Source organism: Lissotriton vulgaris, chromosome 5 (assembly GCF_964263255.1).
Source record: "Lissotriton vulgaris chromosome 5, aLisVul1.2, whole genome shotgun sequence".
Taxonomy (NCBI): Eukaryota; Metazoa; Chordata; class Amphibia; order Caudata; family Salamandridae; genus Lissotriton; species Lissotriton vulgaris.
In genome coordinates this window covers 1707720338-1707741252 of record NC_141693.1, presented here as the reverse complement: position 1 = coordinate 1707741252, position 20915 = coordinate 1707720338, and positions in this window count along the sequence as shown.

Genomic DNA, 20915 nt, shown 5'->3' with positions numbered 1-20915 from the left:
CTGCTTTAAGGGATTAATTTGTTTTTAATTGTGCAGCTAAAAAGGTACAAGAACGACTCTTAGCTTGTCGCAATCCCACCCTGGCAGAAGTAATTGATTTGGCCAAAGGGATTGAAAGATCTATTGAGTCTTCTAAAGTCATTGCTGCTAATGAAAACAAGTGTACTAATGATGCCTCTGTTTGTGCTGTTCAAATGCGTAATAAGAATAATTTTCAGTCTGGTAGAAATTTAAGCTGTTTTAGGTGTGGTTCAAAGGTACATTTGGCGACTTCTCCAGATTGTCCTGCTCTCAAGAGGAAATGTACCAAGTGTGGTAAGATTGGTCATCTTGCATCTTCTTGTAGGATTCAAAGGAAGAGCGGTAGATCTGACACCGCTGTTTCCAGTGTTTCTTGCGTTCATGATGATTTGGAGAATTTAGTCATTACTATTTATGATGATTCCTTTGACAGTCACATAAATAGTGTTTCTCTTCCCTTCAAAGCTCCCTTAGGGATAGTTCATGTTGGGAAAATTGCCTTTGAAGCTATGGCTGATTCCGGTTCGCTTGTGACCATTTTATCTGATGTTTTCTTTTATGAGAAATGGAAAGGTGTCAAACTGGCCGAATCTGACATTAATCCTAAAGCTTTTGGTAATTTTAAGATCAAAATGCTAGGCTTCTTTGAAGACTCATTAAAATTTGAGTCCCGTGTCATTTTTACCAAAATTTATGTCGCAATTGATGGGCAGAACATTGTTGGTTGGTATGATCTTGGTAAACTTGGCATCAATTTATGTCCTGGATCTGATCATCCTATTCAGTTGAGAGAAATGCCTGTTGACAGTGTTTCTTTGGATTATCCTATTTATCCTATTCTCAATAAGTATAAGAATGTCTTTGAAGATGTTGTGGGGGAGGTCAAAGGCTTTTCACACAGGATCAAACTTAAAAAAGGAGCTTTACCCGTACAACACAAGGTTCGCATGGTACCGTTGGGTGTGAGAGACAAGCTTAAGTCGCACTTGGACGGTCTCTGCTCTCAGGGTATCATAGAACCTACTGATAGCTCTGAATGGGTTTCGGCTATTGTTATTGCTCTTAAAAAGAACCAAGAAATTAGGATGTGTGTAGATCTTCGATCTCTCAATAAAAACATTGTAATAGAAACATATCCTTTGCCCAGAATACAGGAAATGTTGGCTGCTGTAAATGGAGCAAAAAAAATTTCTATTATTGATTTAAAAGCAGCGTACCATCAAGTCACTCTGGATCAGGATTCTAAAGATCTGACGGCGTTTATAACTCCGTTTGGGTTATTTAGATTCCTGAGGATGCCTTTTGGTCTGGCATCAGCTGCCAGCGTTTTCCAGAAATTAATTGAAAATTTGTTCCATGGTGTGAAAGGTGTCCAGTCTTTTCAAGACGACATTTTAATTTTGATCCTGTTTTGGATTCACATGTTCTTGTTGATGATGCTGTTTCTAGTTCACCTGTTCTAGATTCTTATGTTACCCCCAAGAGATATGTTAAATTGCCCAAGAAATTTGATGACTATGTTTTGGATTAATTTTTTCTTTCTTTTGTTTTTACTTTTCTTTGTTTTTTTGTTTTTATTCTTTTTTGTTTTCTGTAAAAAGATACATGTGGTATATCCTTCTTCTCTTTCAGTTTTAGAGTCTCAACATGTCATTGTAGAGTGTTACCCATGTAATTGAGAATGTGTTATCTGTGGTGTTCTAAATCAGAGAAGCGGTTGGAGCTTATCTGATTTAGACGCTTTGCTCTGTGCTCCAGTGGGTCCTTGGATTAAACTTAATAAATCCATACTTTTAAACCTTTACTGCCTCCTCCGCATCTTTACACCACTGCATGTATATCAGTAGTATTAGTGTTTTGGAATAGAAAAAAACATCATTGCAAAATATTACATTTTTCAACTGAAATGATGTGGCAATAATCAGGATATCCTGAAAGGCAACTACCCCTTTCAAGTCACCGAACACTCACTACATGAGCTTATGGGTCATGGACGAGGCAAACATCAAGTCCAAGGGCATCCTACAGTGCCAACGTGCCCCCACAGGGTAACAGTAATAGGCCCACATGGGCATCCTACAGTGCCAACATGCCCCCACAGGGTAACAGTAATAGGCCCACATGGGCATCCTACAGAGCCCACATACCCCCACAGTGTAACAGTAATATGGCCACATGTTTTCTACCAGTATAACGAGGTTTTAATATTAATGTGCCAAAATATTTTTGCAAAAGTATCAAGTACCAGGATATCAAGAAGGGAAGCATACACCAGTGAGTATAGACTTATCTTATTAAACTCAAGTCCACCTGATCACCCAGAAACGGCTGACCACAGTCACTTCCAGAGCCCCGGATGACAAAGAAATTGGAGACAGTATGTCATAAAGGAGAACGTCATGATCTTCAGACAGAGAAAGGAGTTCGGTTGCTAAACACACACTGTGCCGTATCCAGACATTACCTGCACACCTCCCGGCATGCACTCCAGCAGAATACTCTTTCTAACGTTCCAGATTTTGGAGAGAAGCTGTCTCTAGCCTTCTTTGGTAGATTGACGGATGGCACATTTAAGATTCTCTATACGCTGCTTTCCAGAATCCAGGGCAAGGTTTTTCATCTGGTATTATTTTACTGGTAGCGTTGGTGATTGCCTACATGTATTTGGACTATTGTTTTAGTCGGACAGCATGGCCATTATGCTCTCACTGGCAGTGGAAAATGGGTTTGTGCCTACAAGTCTCCCAGTGAGGACCTATGAGTATACATTGCACCGCTGCAGTGAGATCTGCACTCATGCAGCCATGCATCTGACTGCACCTCGGGTATGGATACAACTCATTTTCTGTTGGGAGAGCAGCAGAGAGGGTCTTTGCTCCACCTGCTGGTTTGACTAACTTACAGCTCATTACAGGTCTCCTCTCCTGAGGCAGCCCTTCAACATGTGAGCCCTCAGAGTGCAGCCGGAGGCTCACCCGACCCCTGTTGTTCTTGGCTGTCTTGCTGGCTGCAGCCAGGTGCTGCTTCAGCAGGTTAAATGCAAAACGAACAATTGATGGACAGAATGCAGGACAATGTCATACACTCACCCCAGTACAGAGATCTGGGTCTAAATCCATCGTTTTTTTGCTCACCATGCCATTCCAGTTTGGACCCAACCATACGCAAATCAGTCTTGATCCTGCGTCCAATGGGAACGGTCTATCTGAACTGCCAGGACAGGTCCTCCCTTGACTGGAAACAAGCATCACAGGACCGGTTTTGGGCTTTCAGCCCTCATCAGCCAGGATAGCTTCACTCCATTGCCATGGAGAGCACAGGAGTTACGTCTGAGCATACCCATCCCACTCGGGGTGACAAATGCATAAAGAACAATTGATGGACAGAATGCAGAACAATGTCGTATATTCACCCCAGTACAGAGACCTGTGCCTAAATCCATCGTTTTTTTGCTCACCATGCCATTTAAGTTTGGACCCAGCCATATGCAAATCAGTCTTGACCCTGCGCCCAATGGGATCAGTCCAGACTGAACTGCAGGCAGAAAAACAGAGAGAGAGGCTTGTCTGCCTGGGGTACAGCTCTGAACCTCTGCAGGGGAAGGGGAAAGTAGAGCAGAAGGAAAGGTCCCTACGACTCACTGAAGATACGGTCACTTAGAAGGTTACAAGTCTGACAATGTTAAGGCAGTAATAATGCTGAGCCCTTCAGATGACTGTGCCAATAATAATATTCAGCCACTGATAAACTGAGCGGTTGATGAAAAAGAGTCCCTGATATCACTAAGCAACTGAAAATAATGAAACACTGATAATACTAAGCTACTCATAATATTTAGTCACTGAATCTCGTTCGACTGAGTTATTGCTGACAATGAGCCACTGCTAATAATATTGATTGACTGATAAGACTGATCATCTCTCCTTTGATGCAAATCTCTGCACTCCAACCACCACCCTACCTCACCGATGCTTTGTGCAAGGCCCTGCCTGAGGACTGCAGTTGCGGATGTGCAGGTGTAGTATGGGCAGCAAGAACGCCCAGCTGTTCAAAGGCAAGCTGCTGGACTGCGCGGTAAGTGCACCGGCTTCTCCCCAACACTTGCCGTCTTAGGTAAGATCCCAGGCCCAGGTTAACAAAGTCCTTGAGTTCCCATTGCCACATGCAAGGCAACGCCAGTGATATTTACTAAGCCATGCAAAGCCACCTTGCACATATTGCTGCCCTGCATTACTCTGTGCTGAGTATGCGTTCCATGGGTGTAGTGGGCGTTCCCATGCATCCACCAATTGATTTTGACCCATACCCTGATTTACTAAGGGTAGTAAGCCTGGAAATGCATCAAAATGCTATGCCATCCCAACAGAGGTGTATCGAGGAGAAATATGTTTATTTCTCCTTGTTATTTCATCTTTCTGAGTGTGCCGCCTTCTGCAGCACTCATAGAAAGAGGAAAATGCTTCAGAGGATTGTTTTGTCTAGGAATTTGTCCTTTCCAGCACATAAGTATCCTGCCCGTAACACAAGCCCCCTTGAACCATGGCGCTAGGGAGCCTGCGTTTGCGCATGGCAGCACTCCATGCACCAGTGCAGTGGGAGAGCAGGAGTACACCATATCTTAGTAAATATGGCGCATTCCTGCTCCCTTCATTTGACGCAGTGCTGCAAGTTGTCTTGCTGCGTTGCTGTGCATTAAATTTTAATAAATCTGGGTGGATGTAACGGAACCTAAATGTTATTATTTTTCCTTGATACTTTAGGGCATACTCATAAATCCTCAAAAAATGAATCTAAATTCTAATCTGCTGTGTCAGTAAGTAAGCACTGGAAGTGTTTTTCACTGACAATGCTTTGCTTCTTTTTAACATTTTGCAAGCATTATTTTGAGTGACGGCCCAGTCACTTACTGGTAATCTTCTTTATTAGTGGGTGAGCTTTTGAAAGCTACTGCCAGGTTCTAGCCAGATGCTTGACTATGACTCAACTCGAGGTCCTCTTGGACTCACGAGCCCAAAACGAGGCAAGCTTTAATGTGCCTTCTGCCTTCCCCTCACATGCTAACAGCATATTCTGAGAATTAAAGAAAACGTTTTAACCCTTGATGTAAAAAAATAAAGGAAACAAGATGCCCATCGAGTGGCTGAAATACACATTGTGAAACCAGAAAACCTAGGATTTATGTTGGCTTTCCCACTTGACCAAATTGTGTGACCCTGAGCAAATATTTAATTTCCTTTTTGCTCATGTTTGCATTTGAGAGCACTTTGCAATACATATGCTCAGGCTGCACACAATACAAACACCTCTATTGTGTCTTATTTAAATAGATAACAATGTTGTTCCATGAAAAAAATGAGGGCACGTATAGGCTGCACATAACAACTGATTGGCCTCTTAATTCTCTGATGGCATTGTCGTCATGGCGCGGTGAAGGCGCAAGAATATTTTTAAGTTCATGTTTAATAAATGCTCGTCAATGCAGTGAGGTAGTCTGATGTACTAAGTTGAAATGCTTCACCATGTTAAAGAAATACATTTTAATTATTTTTTAACACTCTTGACCATATTTTAGATGGTGTTTGATACACTATTCACGCGCAAACCTTTTCAGGGCTTGTCTCGTGATTGAACTCTCAGGGCCCAGCCACATCATTGGCTCGGCTCTGCTCTCTCTGTTCTTTTGTTGGCGTGCCCTCTTCCTCTATTTACTCCAAGCCCTACTCTTTCTCATCACAGTGATAGCATAGTGGGGTTCTGTCTCCAGATACAGACCTCATTTTCCAGTCTAAGCTAAGAATAAAAGCAATAGCTTTCAGTAGAACCCTAGAATTAAGCAGTACCCCTTCCTGCATGTCTCATTATTTGGGGGAACTATTGCCTTTGCTGATACTACAGAGCTCTTCTAAGCCTTTTGGGTACCAAACGTGGGGCTGGGATGACGGGGGTCTAGGATTGCCTCAAGGAAGACTAGGATGCGGAGCAATGAAGGTTACTGGTAAGCAACCAGGCTATTACTCATTGCTAGGGATCACTGTTTTCCTTCTGTATTTATCCATATTTATTTTCGGAACATCTTATTGATCGTAAAATGGTATATTTACACATTTATTTAACTGATAAACATGCACTCATGCTTAGATGCCTGATTAGTTCTAGCAAATTAAACAGCAAAATGTAACAAAACATTACACCCACGTAGAAATATAGCAAATTATACAAATGTATGTTAACTAATGCCTGTATTTATGGAAATCTCATCCTGTTTATTTTAACTCCCCATGCTTTCTATCTGCTCAGCTTTTGGCCTGGAATTCATGAAGAACAGCATGGAGAGTCACTCACAAGGAGCACATTTTTCTGTATTATTCTACTTTTAAAAATAAATACAGGCAGAAAACATACCGTTTTCTGTCTGTGTTTATCTGTAAAAATGGAAAACATGGAGCCTTTCTTATTACCTACTTTATTCAACCCCATTCCTAACATAGTGAGGAAGCATCCAAACCCAAATAGAAGCCCAAAGAGCATTCAATTTAATAGGTACAAAGAACTGAAAAATTCTACTACAGCCACAACATTTAATAAAAACTTAAGAAACTCAAGAGTTCACAGCAAACAAAATCCATTGATACCCTACCATCACCCCCAACTGTAGTTGGTAATGGAGAATGACCAGTTTGCAGCATTACACGCATCATTGATGAAAACACCCTTAATGGATGCCCAGGAAGCTGACATTTCCCATTGTGAAACAACCCTGTATGAGCCCAGATAATTCAGTCTCGAAGAACTTGACCTGGGAAACCCTGAGACAAGCAATCCATCTTACAGAAAGAGGCAATTCAAGACACATAAATGGAAAGAGCTTTCTGAACTTGTAATGGATGAAGCAGGTTTTCTTTATTCTAAGAAGAGGGTAAAAACTGTTAGCACCTGATTCTACAGTGAAATAAAAAGTCAAAGGAATTTGGGGTAAACAATCACTGAAAATGAGACATGCTCAAAAGGACTACCAAGTCACCAATGTGATGCCCAGAACAAATAGTCACCAGTTTCAAAACTTCAGCAGAAAGAAACTTTAAGTCTGCTGTATCCAAGGGTTGGAAAGAAGCAACTCGGTGCCCCTTGAGAACTTTAACAATTTTCAAGGTTGAAATGGAGAATGGATCACTGAATGGCATAGAAAGAAACTCGAAAGGAGACAAGATACCAATATCTGCTTTCTGGAAGACTTCTCTGAACCTTAAACAGCAAACCTCATAGTTACACCACCTAGGTTAATTACACTACATATCTTTTCAGAATATATATCTAAATACACTCACACAATATTTTAAACTCTTTAGTCCACATCATCGGACTGGATCTTCTATAGAAAGGAAAAGTGACAAAATGTTGCAAGGACTCAAGACATGGTCCCTCCTTCAGGCACAAATGCATAGAAGGGTCAGATTGTTCACTGATGCAAATGGACCCAGCAAAAGGGAGGCTGCAGTGAGCTGTTATCTCCTTCAAGAGAACAGGACAGAGGCAAAGAGATACCAAGGAGGGAATGATCCGAATCAAATGATCTATAGGCTCCTTCTCCTTCTCCAGCAGATACAGAGCTCACAGGGAAGACAGACTGAAATACTCCGACTAACTAATATCTAATGCTAGGGCTGCCAGGCTCAGGAGGTGCTACTCAGTCTGCTGGTTGATGTAGGCTCCAATATTTGGTTGTCCTTCAGAAAATAAACTGATTGACCTTGAAGCTAGAGAAAAGAATGCAGTACGGATTGGTGAATCACAGCAAGTTCCTGCTTCTTTCATGAAACAAATAGCCTGGTCTGAATCCTCCCCCTGTGTTGCCCCTAACTGTTCTCACTGGAATTTGTAAAAAGATATGGGCATAGATGGACGATCCAAATAAATTCCCCACTGGAGGTTTTCTGGCAGCTACCATTGTAGAACGTGCCCGGGTGTGAGGTGCAATTGGAATCTGAGCACTGTAGTTTTCCAGGACACAATTCCAATACTGAAGAATATGTTGGATTAGAGTTTGCAGATGAGGTCGAGCCCATGTCTATGAGGCTTTGTGCAAATGTATTCAGGTGAAATTTCTTGAATCCAGATTATCCACCCTGAGTTGGTGATGGCTACAATCCAAAAATCTGAAATGTATGCATTCCATTCTTTGGCGAACGCCTTGATTTGGCCTTCTACTGGACCCTGTGAGACTTGTTGAAGATCTGAACAGGCAAACAATGGATGGGGATGAGGCTGGAGTGAAGGATTGTGACTGGAATAACTGGATAAAGGCCCCCCGGCCATGACATGTTCCTGAATGATGATCAAGAAATGCCTAGATCCCATTCCTAAAAGGTTGAACTGGCGTCCTCAAATACTGGTCTTCAGCAGGATATTTTAACAATTCCTCTCATTGTGCCCCAAACGATTTGCTCCTATAAATGAAAGATGCATTCGAAGACATCTCTGCACTTTGTCTGCCGTCAATGACCATAACCAAATGAGACTTAGAGATGCAGTGGCAGCCCATGCACCTCCAGCAGCTGTTCAAAGACCGTCATAAGCAATATCCAAAAGTCTTTTAATAAGAAATGCACGGGTATTCAGCCTAAATGCTACCCCTTATGGAAAAATCTGAAGCTAAGTAGGTTATTTTGAATGCCATGTCTACCTTGTCAATCGCATCTGAAGGAGATGCCTTTTCTCAAATAATGTTTCCATGAGAAAATAGGCCACAAATTAGAGGGTCCATATTTTCACCATTTGGTGGGAACTCCCCACCAAACTCATTTAGAGGATACTACTTCCTCAACAATCTAGGAGAGAATGGCCTAGCCACTTCTTTCCATTCCAGAGAGAGGACACATCTAACAACACCATGGAGTGGGGGGTACTGTTTTCTATGGCATGGGGAAAAAACGTATCCATCTCCTCCTCCTCCCACTTAAGCAAAGCCACATTTTGATTAAATGGTCAAGGATTTCTGGGAGGGCAGCTCCCTGTACCAAACAACCCCTAAAATCTTCTCCTGTTGGTACCTCCCCCTCCTCAGGCACCTAACACATTGGTTCCTTTGACGATGGGCCATCTTTATTCTGCATGGCAGCAGTGACAGTCTGTTTCGTCATTTCTGTGGAAGTGCCACAGAGTTTGGGGTCTCAGGAACCAGTATCACTATATGAGAATGCTCAGAGGCAGGAGAGTCAGGTGAGTCTATTCATAAATGGTGGCTACTGGAGTATTTCATAGGCTCCATAATGGAGACTCAGGGACTAGATGAACCAAGAACTGACTTGTAAATCCACAGCCTGTTCACGCCATCCATAGCCACCATGACCTATACAAACACTGCATGTTTATCTAGGTTCCTATGGCTGCCAAACAACGTGTTCGCTTGAATGCATGTGAAACCTATGATCACAAGGAGATGCATAGTTATGGTGGTGTGTGCAATCTGAGGACAAAATAAGAACATCTTGCTTCAGACCACCATTTGGCAGGGCGACCACATTTCTGCCTGTGTTATACAGCAAAAGAGTGTGAACTTGAATCGGCTTCTGCCCAGGATAGAAGCTGGAACCGGAGTGATAGGCCAGCGGACAGCACCAATCAAGCAGGATCCCTAGAACAGCTCATAATCCTAAGAAGGGAGACCGCCCGTGCACACCTAGAGGGGCTCAGAAACCAAGCAAAAAAAAGTACAATCTTTTTATTTTTGAATGAAACTTTTTACATTCAAAAGGATAAAAAAAGTTAACCTTCTCTTGCTTAGACAATGCAATAGTTGTATGGGCATAACAGAAAAAAACAGGAAGTGTGATAGATTACCCTGCCTTATGAGACAGGCAAGAAGGGGCAGAGCTTATTGTTAGGCCTCTAAATAAAAAACATTGCTTTTATTTTTAGCTTAGACTGGCAAATTAGGTCTGTAGCTGGGGGAAGAACCTCACTATGGGCCTGATTACGATGGCGGACGGACTTAGGTCCATCCGCCACCGTCACGGGGATTGGGACTGGCCGCTTATATGGTGGCTGTCCCGCACGTGCGATCACAATGCATTGTGCATTTTTACTATTGCGGTGGGTGCTGCTGGCTGCAGCTCCTGGCGCAATGGTAAAAATACAAGTTTTGTATTTCCCTGCACTACCTGGCAGGCAGCACGTGGTGTTGCAGGGAAATGTTGGGCTGCACCATAGGTGCCCCCCAAGTACAAAACTTTGGTGTTCCTGCTGAAGGGAGGCCCATTATGGGCCCCCAAAGTACATCCCCACCAGGCTGTAAATGGCGGCTTAACCGCCATACACAGGCTGGGAGGGATGCAGGATCATAATCTGGCGGACGGTGCCTGCTAGGCACTGCCACCAGTTTGTGGAGGCAGGCTGGGCCCAACAGGCAATCGTAACGATTGACTGTGTCGGACCCGTGGTGAACGGGCTTCCCGCCCACCAGCAATCCGCCCGCCATCTTAATCTGGTGGGCGGAGAAGGGCCGCACGATGGCGGCAAATCCGCCACTGGCAGGCTGCTGGTGGCAGATTCACTGGTATCCTAATCAGCTTCTATGTTAGTGGTAGGAGAAGGAGACAGATGAGGAGGTAATATCTAGAATTCAAAGTGAGGGAGCAAAAATTTCTGCACTGTTGGACTAGGCCCTTCTGGTAGGTTCCCCCCTGGCCGTTTTGCCTTTTGGGGTTGCATCCTTGGAGTGATTCTGGTCCATGTGCGCTTTGGCGCTGTGTGTGGCCCAGTGAGAGGAAACCCCCAGCGTAGGGATTCTCCCCCGTGCCCCCTTTGTTGCATGTGGACACCCCGCTATTTACTTGGTAGGGCGAGGGAGCCTACCCCTCTAATTCTGCCCCTGAAAATAGCCGCGGCCCGGTATTATACCCATCTGGCTTTACCTTGAATTATTCTGAGGCATACATTGATAACAATTTTGGGTATTGACTGACTTGGTCTGGTGAATTCTAGAAAAAAAAAAGTGTAACCCTCTGGAGATTCCGCTCTGCTGCATTTGAACATCATGTAGTGCAATATTCTTGTCAATAGCTTGCATCAGTCTGTGTTAATGCGGTCAGACTCGGAGTGGTGGACTGAAACGTGGACCATAGAAAATGACTAGACCAATTTATGAATCAAACTGGCTGACGTGAGGGAGGATGAAATGAACGTGCCAGGACATTCTATCCATCACCCTATCACATGCTTCTTGCAGAGGCCAGTGGGGCACTCTCTCCGATATCCCATTTGGTGGAAGCCCACACCCAATTCACAAGGGTGCAGCATGCACCTAAACCGATGGCCACAAATTTAACATCCCTGTGATGCATGTACGATTTAGAATAAAAAAAATAATTTATTTAAAAAAAGCAGAGAATAGTGCCCCTTAGGGCGAAAATACTATTTGGTGCCCTGCTGCTGTGAGCGCTGGCCGCGCGCCTTCTCTGCTGGCTATTTTTAAAACTTCCCGTTTTTTCTCCATTTTTGTTTATTTTAAGTGCCTTCTCCCCTGCTTTTAAACGCGCATTCTGGCCCCTACCTTGCACCTTAATTCAGGAATCACCACCGCTGTTTGGCGGGTCCGGGTTTCCGGGAGGCGGTGGGTTTGAGCGCCATTTTGCGTTGGGAGGAAGCGCGAGCGCCATCTTTGAGCGTCCAGGTCACCTGGGACGCCGAGACGACGCTATTTAGGGCGAGCTGACCGGAAGGTGAGCCTGCTTAGTGCCCCTTAGGGCGAAAATACTATTTGGTGCCCTGCTGCTGTGAGCGCTGGTCGCGCGCCTTCTCTGCTGGCTATTTTTAAAACTTCCCGTTTTTTCTCCATTTTTGTTTATTTTAAGTGCCTTCTCCCCTGCTTTTAAACGCGCATTCTGGCCCCTACCTTGCACCTTAATTCAGGAATCACCACCGCTGTTTGGCGGGTCCGGGTTTCCGGGAGGCGGTGGGTTTGAGCGCCATTTTGCGTTGGGAGGAAGCGCGAGCGCCATCTTTGAGCGTCCAGGTCACCTGGGACGCCAAGACGACGCTATTTAGGGCGAGCTGACCGGAAGGTGAGCCTGCTTAGTGCCCCTTAGGGCGAAAATACTATTTGGTGCCCTGCTGCTGTGAGCGCTGGTCGCGCGCCTTCTCTGCTGGCTATTTTTAAAACTTCCCGTTTTTTCTCCATTTTTGTTTATTTTAAGTGCCTTCTCCCCTGCTTTTAAACGCGCATTCTGGCCCCTACCTTGCACCTTAATTCAGGAATCACCACCGCTGTTTGGCGGGTCCGGGTTTCCGGGAGGCGGTGGGTTTGAGCGCCATTTTGCGTTGGGAGGAAGCGCGAGCGCCATCTTTGAGCGTCCAGGTCACCTGGGACGCCGAGACGACGCTATTTAGGGCGAGCTGACCGGAAGGTGAGCCTGCTTAGTGCCCCTTAGGGCGAAAATACTATTTGGTGCCCTGCTGCTGTGAGCGCTGGTCGCGCGCCTTCTTTGCTGGCTATTTTTAAAACTTCCCGTTTTTTCTCCATTTTTGTTTATTTTAAGTGCCTTCTCCCCTGCTTTTAAACGCGCATTCTGGCCCCTACCTTGCACCTTAATTCAGGAATCACCACCGCTGTTTGGCGGGTCCGGGTTTCCGGGAGGCGGTGGGTTTGAGCGCCATTTTGCGTTGGGAGGAAGCGCGAGCGCCATCTTTGAGCGTCCAGGTCATCTGGGACGCCGAGACGACGCTATTTAATGCTCGCTGGTAGCACGCAGCGGTAACGCACAGCGGTGCGCCTTCCCTGCGCCTGAGTCGTGCCAGAGTCCTGCCCGTCTGCGCTCGTCCGCGTTTCGGAGGCGGACGAGGCTGGACTCTGGCTGTCGGCGCTTGTTGCTTGCTTGTCTACATGTGCCACCTTGTAGCTTTGGGATGTTGGCGTACAGTGTTGCTACTTTGTATGCTTTGCGCCCCTCTTGCTCGGCCTGTCCGGTCCTATTCCCTGGCGGCCGCCGCTTAGGCAAAGGTTGCCCTGTGTGCAACTGGCACTCCACAGGGCCATCTACCTGTGCTCATCCTACCCCTCCCCAACATTGCCACTGCGCGTTGCTTAACACCAGGTCCCTCCCTCGTCACTCCTTAGATATTTGGGATCATCTCACGCAGTCCAAGATCTCTTGTTTATTTTTAACTGAGACTTGGTTGGGAGTGGGTTCGGAACCTGACATTGCCTGTGCTGTTCCGCCGAACTACACCATCTTAAGGAGGGATAGAACGGAGGGAAGAGGTGGCGGGGTAGCTCTGATAGTGGACAAGGCTTTTGTTTGTTCCTCCTTTGCGGTGGATAACATTGCCGGCTGTGAAGCCTTAGGTTTTACGCTCCACGTATCTGCGTCTCAGACCTGTACCGGCATTCTCCTCTACAGACCTCCTGGTCCTATTGGGTCCTTTTTTGAGGATCTGCAGTCGGCCCTTTCTGTACCATGCATGCGCTCTGCGCATTGCATGCTACTAGGCGACCTAAACATTCATATGGATTGTCTTACTGACGCTGATGCTGGCAAGCTTCGTGATATCACGGCGATGTTGGGATTAGCCCCTTTTATCCACAGCCCCACTCATGTGAAAGGCCACACGTTGGATGTTATATTTTCCTCTATGCCTATTGAGGCGTCCCCTCCAATCCCGGTCCTTTGGTCAGATCATTATCTGCTAAACTTTGCCTTAATTCTTGATTCTAAATCTAGCCAAAGGGCTCTTAAGGTAGGGTCTCGGCAGTCCAGAGCTTTCCATCTTGTAACAGCTGAAATGCTCTCCGATGCTCTTGGCCAATACCCGTGTCAACTGACCGGGGCTCTGGAAGCCGATTTAATCCTGGTCCAGAACTGGATGCAGGCAAGATTCGAGGAGCTGGCCCCTCTGAGGGCTGCTAAAACAGCCCCTGATCTTAACTCTGCCCCTTGGTTTTCCTCCACTCTACGCATAATGCGTCAAGAATGTAAGAAGTTGGAAAGGCGCTGGCGGCGCAATTATGAGCCGGTGGAGAAAACGAAATACAGAGACGCGATAAAGGCGTACTACAAACAGATTGCCTTAGCAAAGAAGAGCTATCTTGAACAGAGAATCGATAAAGCCGATAATATCAGTCAAGAACTCTTTAGAATTGTGAAGGAGTTTGTGAACCCAGTTGTAGCCACCCCTGTTCATTCACATACGGAGGAATGGATTAAACAGTTGGCCGACTTTTTTGTGACCAAAATCCTAAAGATTCAGGCCACTTTTCCATCTGTGGACTCCTGTATGGCTGACGCCATTTTAGACCCCTGTCGGGATGACTCTGGGCCCACTTTATCTGTTTTTCCTCAGCTGTCCTGCGAAACTTCGCTGGAGCTGCTATCACGGCTGAAATCTGGCTCGCCACTGGACGCCTGTCCGGCGAAATGCCTGGGCAGGCTGGCTTCAGCGTTGAACAGCTTGCTGAACCCCCTGCTGAATCTCTCACTGAGCTCGGGGGTGGTCCCACGACAGTGGAAACATGCACTCATCCTGCCGTTGATCAAGAAGCCTCTGTTAGACCCCCTGCAATGGGCTAACTATCGTCCGATCTCCCTCCTCCCTGCTTTGGCGAAGGTGTTGGAAAAACATGTTCAGCTTACTCTTTCCACCTTTATTGAAAACAACAATCTGCTGCATGACTCCCAGTCCGGCTTTCGTGCAAATTACAGCACGGAGACCGCTCTGGTAGAAGTCACGGACACCATCAGGGAGACACTCGATCATGGGGGACGAGCGATGTTGGTCATGTTGGACCTTTCGGCGGCGTTCGACACCGTCCCACACGCAGGCCTTCTCTCAAGACTCAGGGAGATTGGTCTGCGTGGGACGGTGCTGGACTGGTTTCAATCCTTTCTTGCCGACCGCCGACAGGTGATCTGGGCTCCGCCGTTCTCGGCCGAAATGCCTGCGCTGGAGGTGGGGGTGCCTCAAGGATCTATCTTGAGCCCCACCATTTTCAACATATATATGGCCCCTCTAGCGGAGGTAGCGGAGGCGTTCGGGGCCCGGGTCATCTCATACGCTGATGACACCCAGCTTTTGTTCACCTGCAGGAAGGGAGAGGTCTTCAACGGCGGCAGAATTAAGGACTGTCTGAGCGCAGTCTTTGCGTGGTTTCAGCAGCACAGCCTGAAATGCAACTCAGACAAGTCTGAGCTGCTCTTCTTTGGCTGTGCCCCAGACCCGGACTGGAAGTCGTGGTGGCCCCAGGACATGTTCCCCCCTGAGACACCATCAGCTCAGGTAAAAAATCTCGGAGTGGTGTTTGACGATGATCTGTCTTTTCGTCCCCACATCCTGGGACTTGCCGGGAAATGCTTCAGCATCCTCAAGATGCTTAGAAAATTTCTGCCCCTGCTTTCTCTGCAGTACCGCAGGAATATAGTTCAGGCGTTGGTGGGATCACGCCTGGACTATGCCAATGCGCTCTTCGCGGGCCTTCCTAAATATCTGTTATCTAGGTTGCAGGTCGTACAGAATTCGGCGGCCAGAGCCATCTATGGCCTGCCGAGGAGAGCAAGAGCCTCAGCGCTCCTAGCCAGGCTTCACTGGCTACCAATCGCGGAGAGAATTAAATTTAAACTCCTTACATTGGCGTTTAAATCTCTCCATGCGACCGGCCCTTTCTACCTGAGGAAGCGTACTGCCTTCTATGTGCCACGGAGGTCTCTGCGGTCTGCGGATCTGGCCAAAATGGAGGTTCCTGTGGCCAAACGTGTGAGGATGGGAGGTCGCTCCTTCCAACACGTTACAGCTTGCCTGTGGAATGCACTCCCTCTTTCCCTCCGGAAAGTAAATAATCTCTTGGCCTTCAGGAAGGAGCTGAAGACTCTGCTCTTCACCTAGTAACCCGCGTTTCTGCAGTTTGTTTACCTTTTGGTTTTTCTGTTTCTAGGGGCCTCTTTGCTAAAGCGCCGGGACACCCCTTGGGGTAGCCGTGCGCTCTAAAAGTATGGCTAACATTAACATTAACATAATTGAGACAGGAACTGTGAAATATGGTCGTATTACACAATAAGCATTTAGGTCGAGCCTAGCGTCAGGGTGCATGAGCTGCTCACTCTACGAGTCTGCTGTAGGTAGAGTATGGGAGAGAAGCCATGCTCACTTTCCTCCCATACTTTTCATTGGCTTGCGTCATTGTCTTTCTTAAATGCTGCATTCGGATTCATTAATAGGTTTGTTAGTCTCTCCTTAGTACGGCCTTGTCTTCATTTGTACCCTAAAGATAAACAACAGGAGAGAGAGGGAAAGCCACTGGAGTCACTCTTAATCCCCCTGGGAAGTACTAAATAAACAAAAAAAGAATGTATCCAACACGGGAAAGGGCTAGCAAGAAAGCTCACTGTGTTTTAAAAAGAACCCTCACTCACCAACCTAGTTGGTGACATGCTTCATCATTGGGTTCCCACCAGAGAGGCCGAATGCCTCTCTGGTGTGCTTCAACGCCTGATTACAGCGGAGCAGGTTATTGTGATATGAGTGCAAGTCGTGAGTAGTGCAAAAGGGTGATTATTTTAAAAAATACCACAGTTTAATCCCAAAACAATTTTAATGGTGAAAAACTGGGCACTATTAAGAACAAGTGCGTCGGATGTGTAAAGGCTGGTTTTAGTAGACCAGTTACATCCTAGTTTGCAGAGAAACAAATGGTCAACATGTTTCTGCTTCTAGGCTAAGCATGGGCGAATTTTGCAAATCTCGCGTTCGCGAATTTTGCGGATTTGCGAACTCGCAATTCGCAAAATCCGCGAATTCTCGCGAATTTGCGGATTTTTTTTTTTGTGTGTTCGCGCGGGTTTCTGCCAGTTCGCGAGGGTTTTGTACAATTTCGCAAACGCGAACTTACCTGTCGGGTCGCAAGTTTCACGAACTTGTTGTTTCTACGTGTCCAGCCTGTTTGGGACACTCTTCTTCATCACTGCCACTCTCTGTCACCACTGCCACTCTCTGACTACTCATGCCACCCTCTGGCCCACCCATGCCACCCTCTGTTTCATCACAGCACCCTCTGGTTGTCCAGTCAGTGTACATTATTGTGGCAAAGCAAGCACACCTTCCCTGCCTCAAGTGACCTGAATTAATTTGGGGCTGATTAATGTGTCACAGAATATTTTTTTAGCTGGCACCTGCTTCCTTAGTGCTTCCTGATTAGTGATCTTTTGCACTTGCTAAGTGCTTTCATTGTTGCAAAATTAGTTACAACACCTGCCCTGCCCCAACTGACAATAATGAATTAGGGGCTGATTAATGGATTTGAACTTCCAGCCTGGCTCCTGCTTGTCTCCCTTAGCTGTAATTCAGGACCTTTGTGGCATATGTGTAACTATTCTGAGGTTCAGAGCAGGGTCACATAATAGTTGCAACTGGCAACTGAACTCTGGAGGGGCCCCTCAGGAAGCACTACAGGAAATGGCTACTAATGATGAGCCTGAACTTTTGAACCTGGTAAGTAGTTTCAGTTTTGCTAAGATCGTATTTCTGCAATTTTCCGCTTGTTCGCGGGGCGCGAGGTTGAACTGGGAAGCCGCGAACTCACGCAAACAGTGCGAGCAAATCCGCTGCTCGCGGATTTGCGGATTTTGCGGGAAATTCGCGAATCTCGCGGATTGCGAATTTACCGAAAATCCGCAAAATCCGCGAGCGAAACGGATTTTCCGCCCATGCTTATTCTAGGCATATTTGGTGAAGCATTCGTCAGGACCAAAAAATGACTACCCTGGCGGTATGCGCTCGCTAAGGCGCACACAAACCTGTGGAGTCATGGCCGCCCCTGTAACAAAGGTGCCTGCTTTAACCCGGCATTATCTTGTGTCTGTTTCAACTCCAAACCCCCTAAGTAGAAAAGATTTAGAAATGATTAGCAAATTAAGTCATGTGAATTCCAGGTAGCACATAATCCTGTGCTAATGGGCTGAAGCTGACAACAGCACATCTGTGTTACATGTCATCTTTACTAAAGCCACCTGACGGGTTATTTTCAAAAACCTGTTTTATTAACAAGACCACGACCAAAACCACCACCACCAATACCACCAATACCACCACCATCAATACCACTGTAACCACCAATACCACCACCACGACCGCCAATACCACCATCACCACCATCACCAATACCATCACCAACACCACCAATACCACTACCACCACCACCACCACCAATACCACCACCAATACCACTACAACCACCAATACCACCACCAATACCACCACCATGAATACTACCACTACCATCAATACCACCACCAATACCACCACCACCAATACCACCACCACCACTACCACCATCAATACCATCACCACCAATACCAATACCACCATCAATAGCACCACCACCATCAATACCACCACTACAAATGCCACCACCTATACCACCACCAATAGCAACACCACCAATACCACCACCAATACAGCCACCACCAATTCCACCACCAATACCACCAGCAATACCACCACCACCATCAATACCACCACCACCACCAATTCCACTACCACCAATACCACCAATACCACCAATACCACCACTAATCCCACCACCAATATCACCACCAATACCACCCCAATCACCAATACCACCACCACCACCACCAATACAACCACCATCAACACTACCACCTCCACAACCAATACCATCACTACCACCAATACCACTACCACCACCAATACCACCACCACCAATACCACCACCACCAATACCAGTACCACCACCACCAATACCACTACCACCACCAATACCACCACCAATACCACTACCTCCAATACCACCACCACCAATACCACCACCGCCAATACCACCACCACCTATACCACCAATACCACCACCAGCACCACCACCAATATCACCACTAATACCACCACCGCCACCACTAATACCACCACTACCGCCATCAATACCAACACCACCAATACCGCCACCACCAATAAAACCACCACCACTACCACCACCAATACCACCACCAGCACCAATACCACCAGCACCAATATATCAATACCACCACCGACAATACCACCAATACCACCAATACAGCCACCACCAATACCACCACAACCAATACCACCAGCAATACCACCACCACCAGCAATACCACCACCACCAATACCAATACCACCAATGCCACCAATCCCACCACTAATCCCACCACCAATATCACCACCAATACCACCACCACCACCACCACCAATACAACCACCATCAACACTACCACCTCTACAACCAATACCATCACTACCACCAATACCACTACCACCACCAATACCAGCGCCACCAATACCACCACCAATACTAGTACCACCACCACCAATACCACTACCACCACCAATATCACCACCAATACCACTACCTCCAATACCACCACCACCAAGACACCACTAATACCACCACCACTAATACCACCACTACCACCATAAATACCAACACCACCAATACCACCACCACCATTACCACCACCAATACCAATACCACCACAACCAATACCACCACCACCAATAAAACCACTACCAATACCACCACCACCACCAATAACACCACCACCACTACCACCGCCAATACCACCAACACCACCAATACAACCACCACCACCAATACCACAACCATCATCAATACTAGCACCTCCACCAAAACCAATACCACCACACCAATACCAATACCACCACCACCAATACCACTACCACCAATACCACCACTACAAATACCCCACCACCACCAATACCACCACCAATGCCACCAATACCACCACCAATACCACCACTAATACCCCTACCACCTCTAAGACTACCACCACTAATACCACAACCTCTGACTAATACCACCACCACAACCAATACCACCACCACCACCACCACCAATACCACCATCAATACCACCACCAATACCACCACCACCACCAACACCAATATTATAACCACCAATACCACCACCACCAATACCACAAATACCTTTAATACCACCACCAATACCACTGCCAATACCACTACCATCACCATCACCACCACCACCACCACCAATACCACTAATACCACCACCAATACCACCACTATCACCAACATCACCGCCACCAATACCACCACCATCAATACCACCAATACCAATACCATCACAACCACCAATACCACTACCAATACCACTACCATCACCACCACCAATACCACTAATACCACCACTAATACCACCACCATCAATTCCACCACCACTACCACCACCAATACCACCACAATCACCAATACTACCACCACCAATACCAATACCAATACCACTTCCACCACTACCTCCACCAATAACTCCACCACCAATACCACCAATAACACCACCAATACCACCACCACCAATACCACCATCACCACTAATACCAATATCAACAACAGTACCAATACCACCACCAATACCACCACCACCACCATGACCACAAATACCACCACCACCACCACCAATAAAAATACCACCACCACCAATAGCAATACCACCACCACCAATACCACCAATGTCACCACCAATACCACTACCACCAATACCAGCACCACCAATACAACCACCACCAACAATTCCACCAATACCAATACCACCACCACCAATACCACCAATATTACCAAGAAGACCAATACCACCACCTCAGCAGCTCTCGCTCACTAGTAATAGCAGGAGTACTGTACAAGACCATACCTTCCTCCATGCCTGCCATAAAGCAAAGCTCGCCCTGCACCAGGAGGTGAAGCTCTACTACAGCTGGAGTGTTTTTTATTAGGCCAAAGATAGCAATGACATTATGCAATGCCACACTGCACACTCAAATCATGGAGAGGGCAGGAAATAGCCCCCACTTCCCGCTCTTCCTCTTGAGCAGCGAAAGTGTAATCAAAGAGCAAAAGGTGTT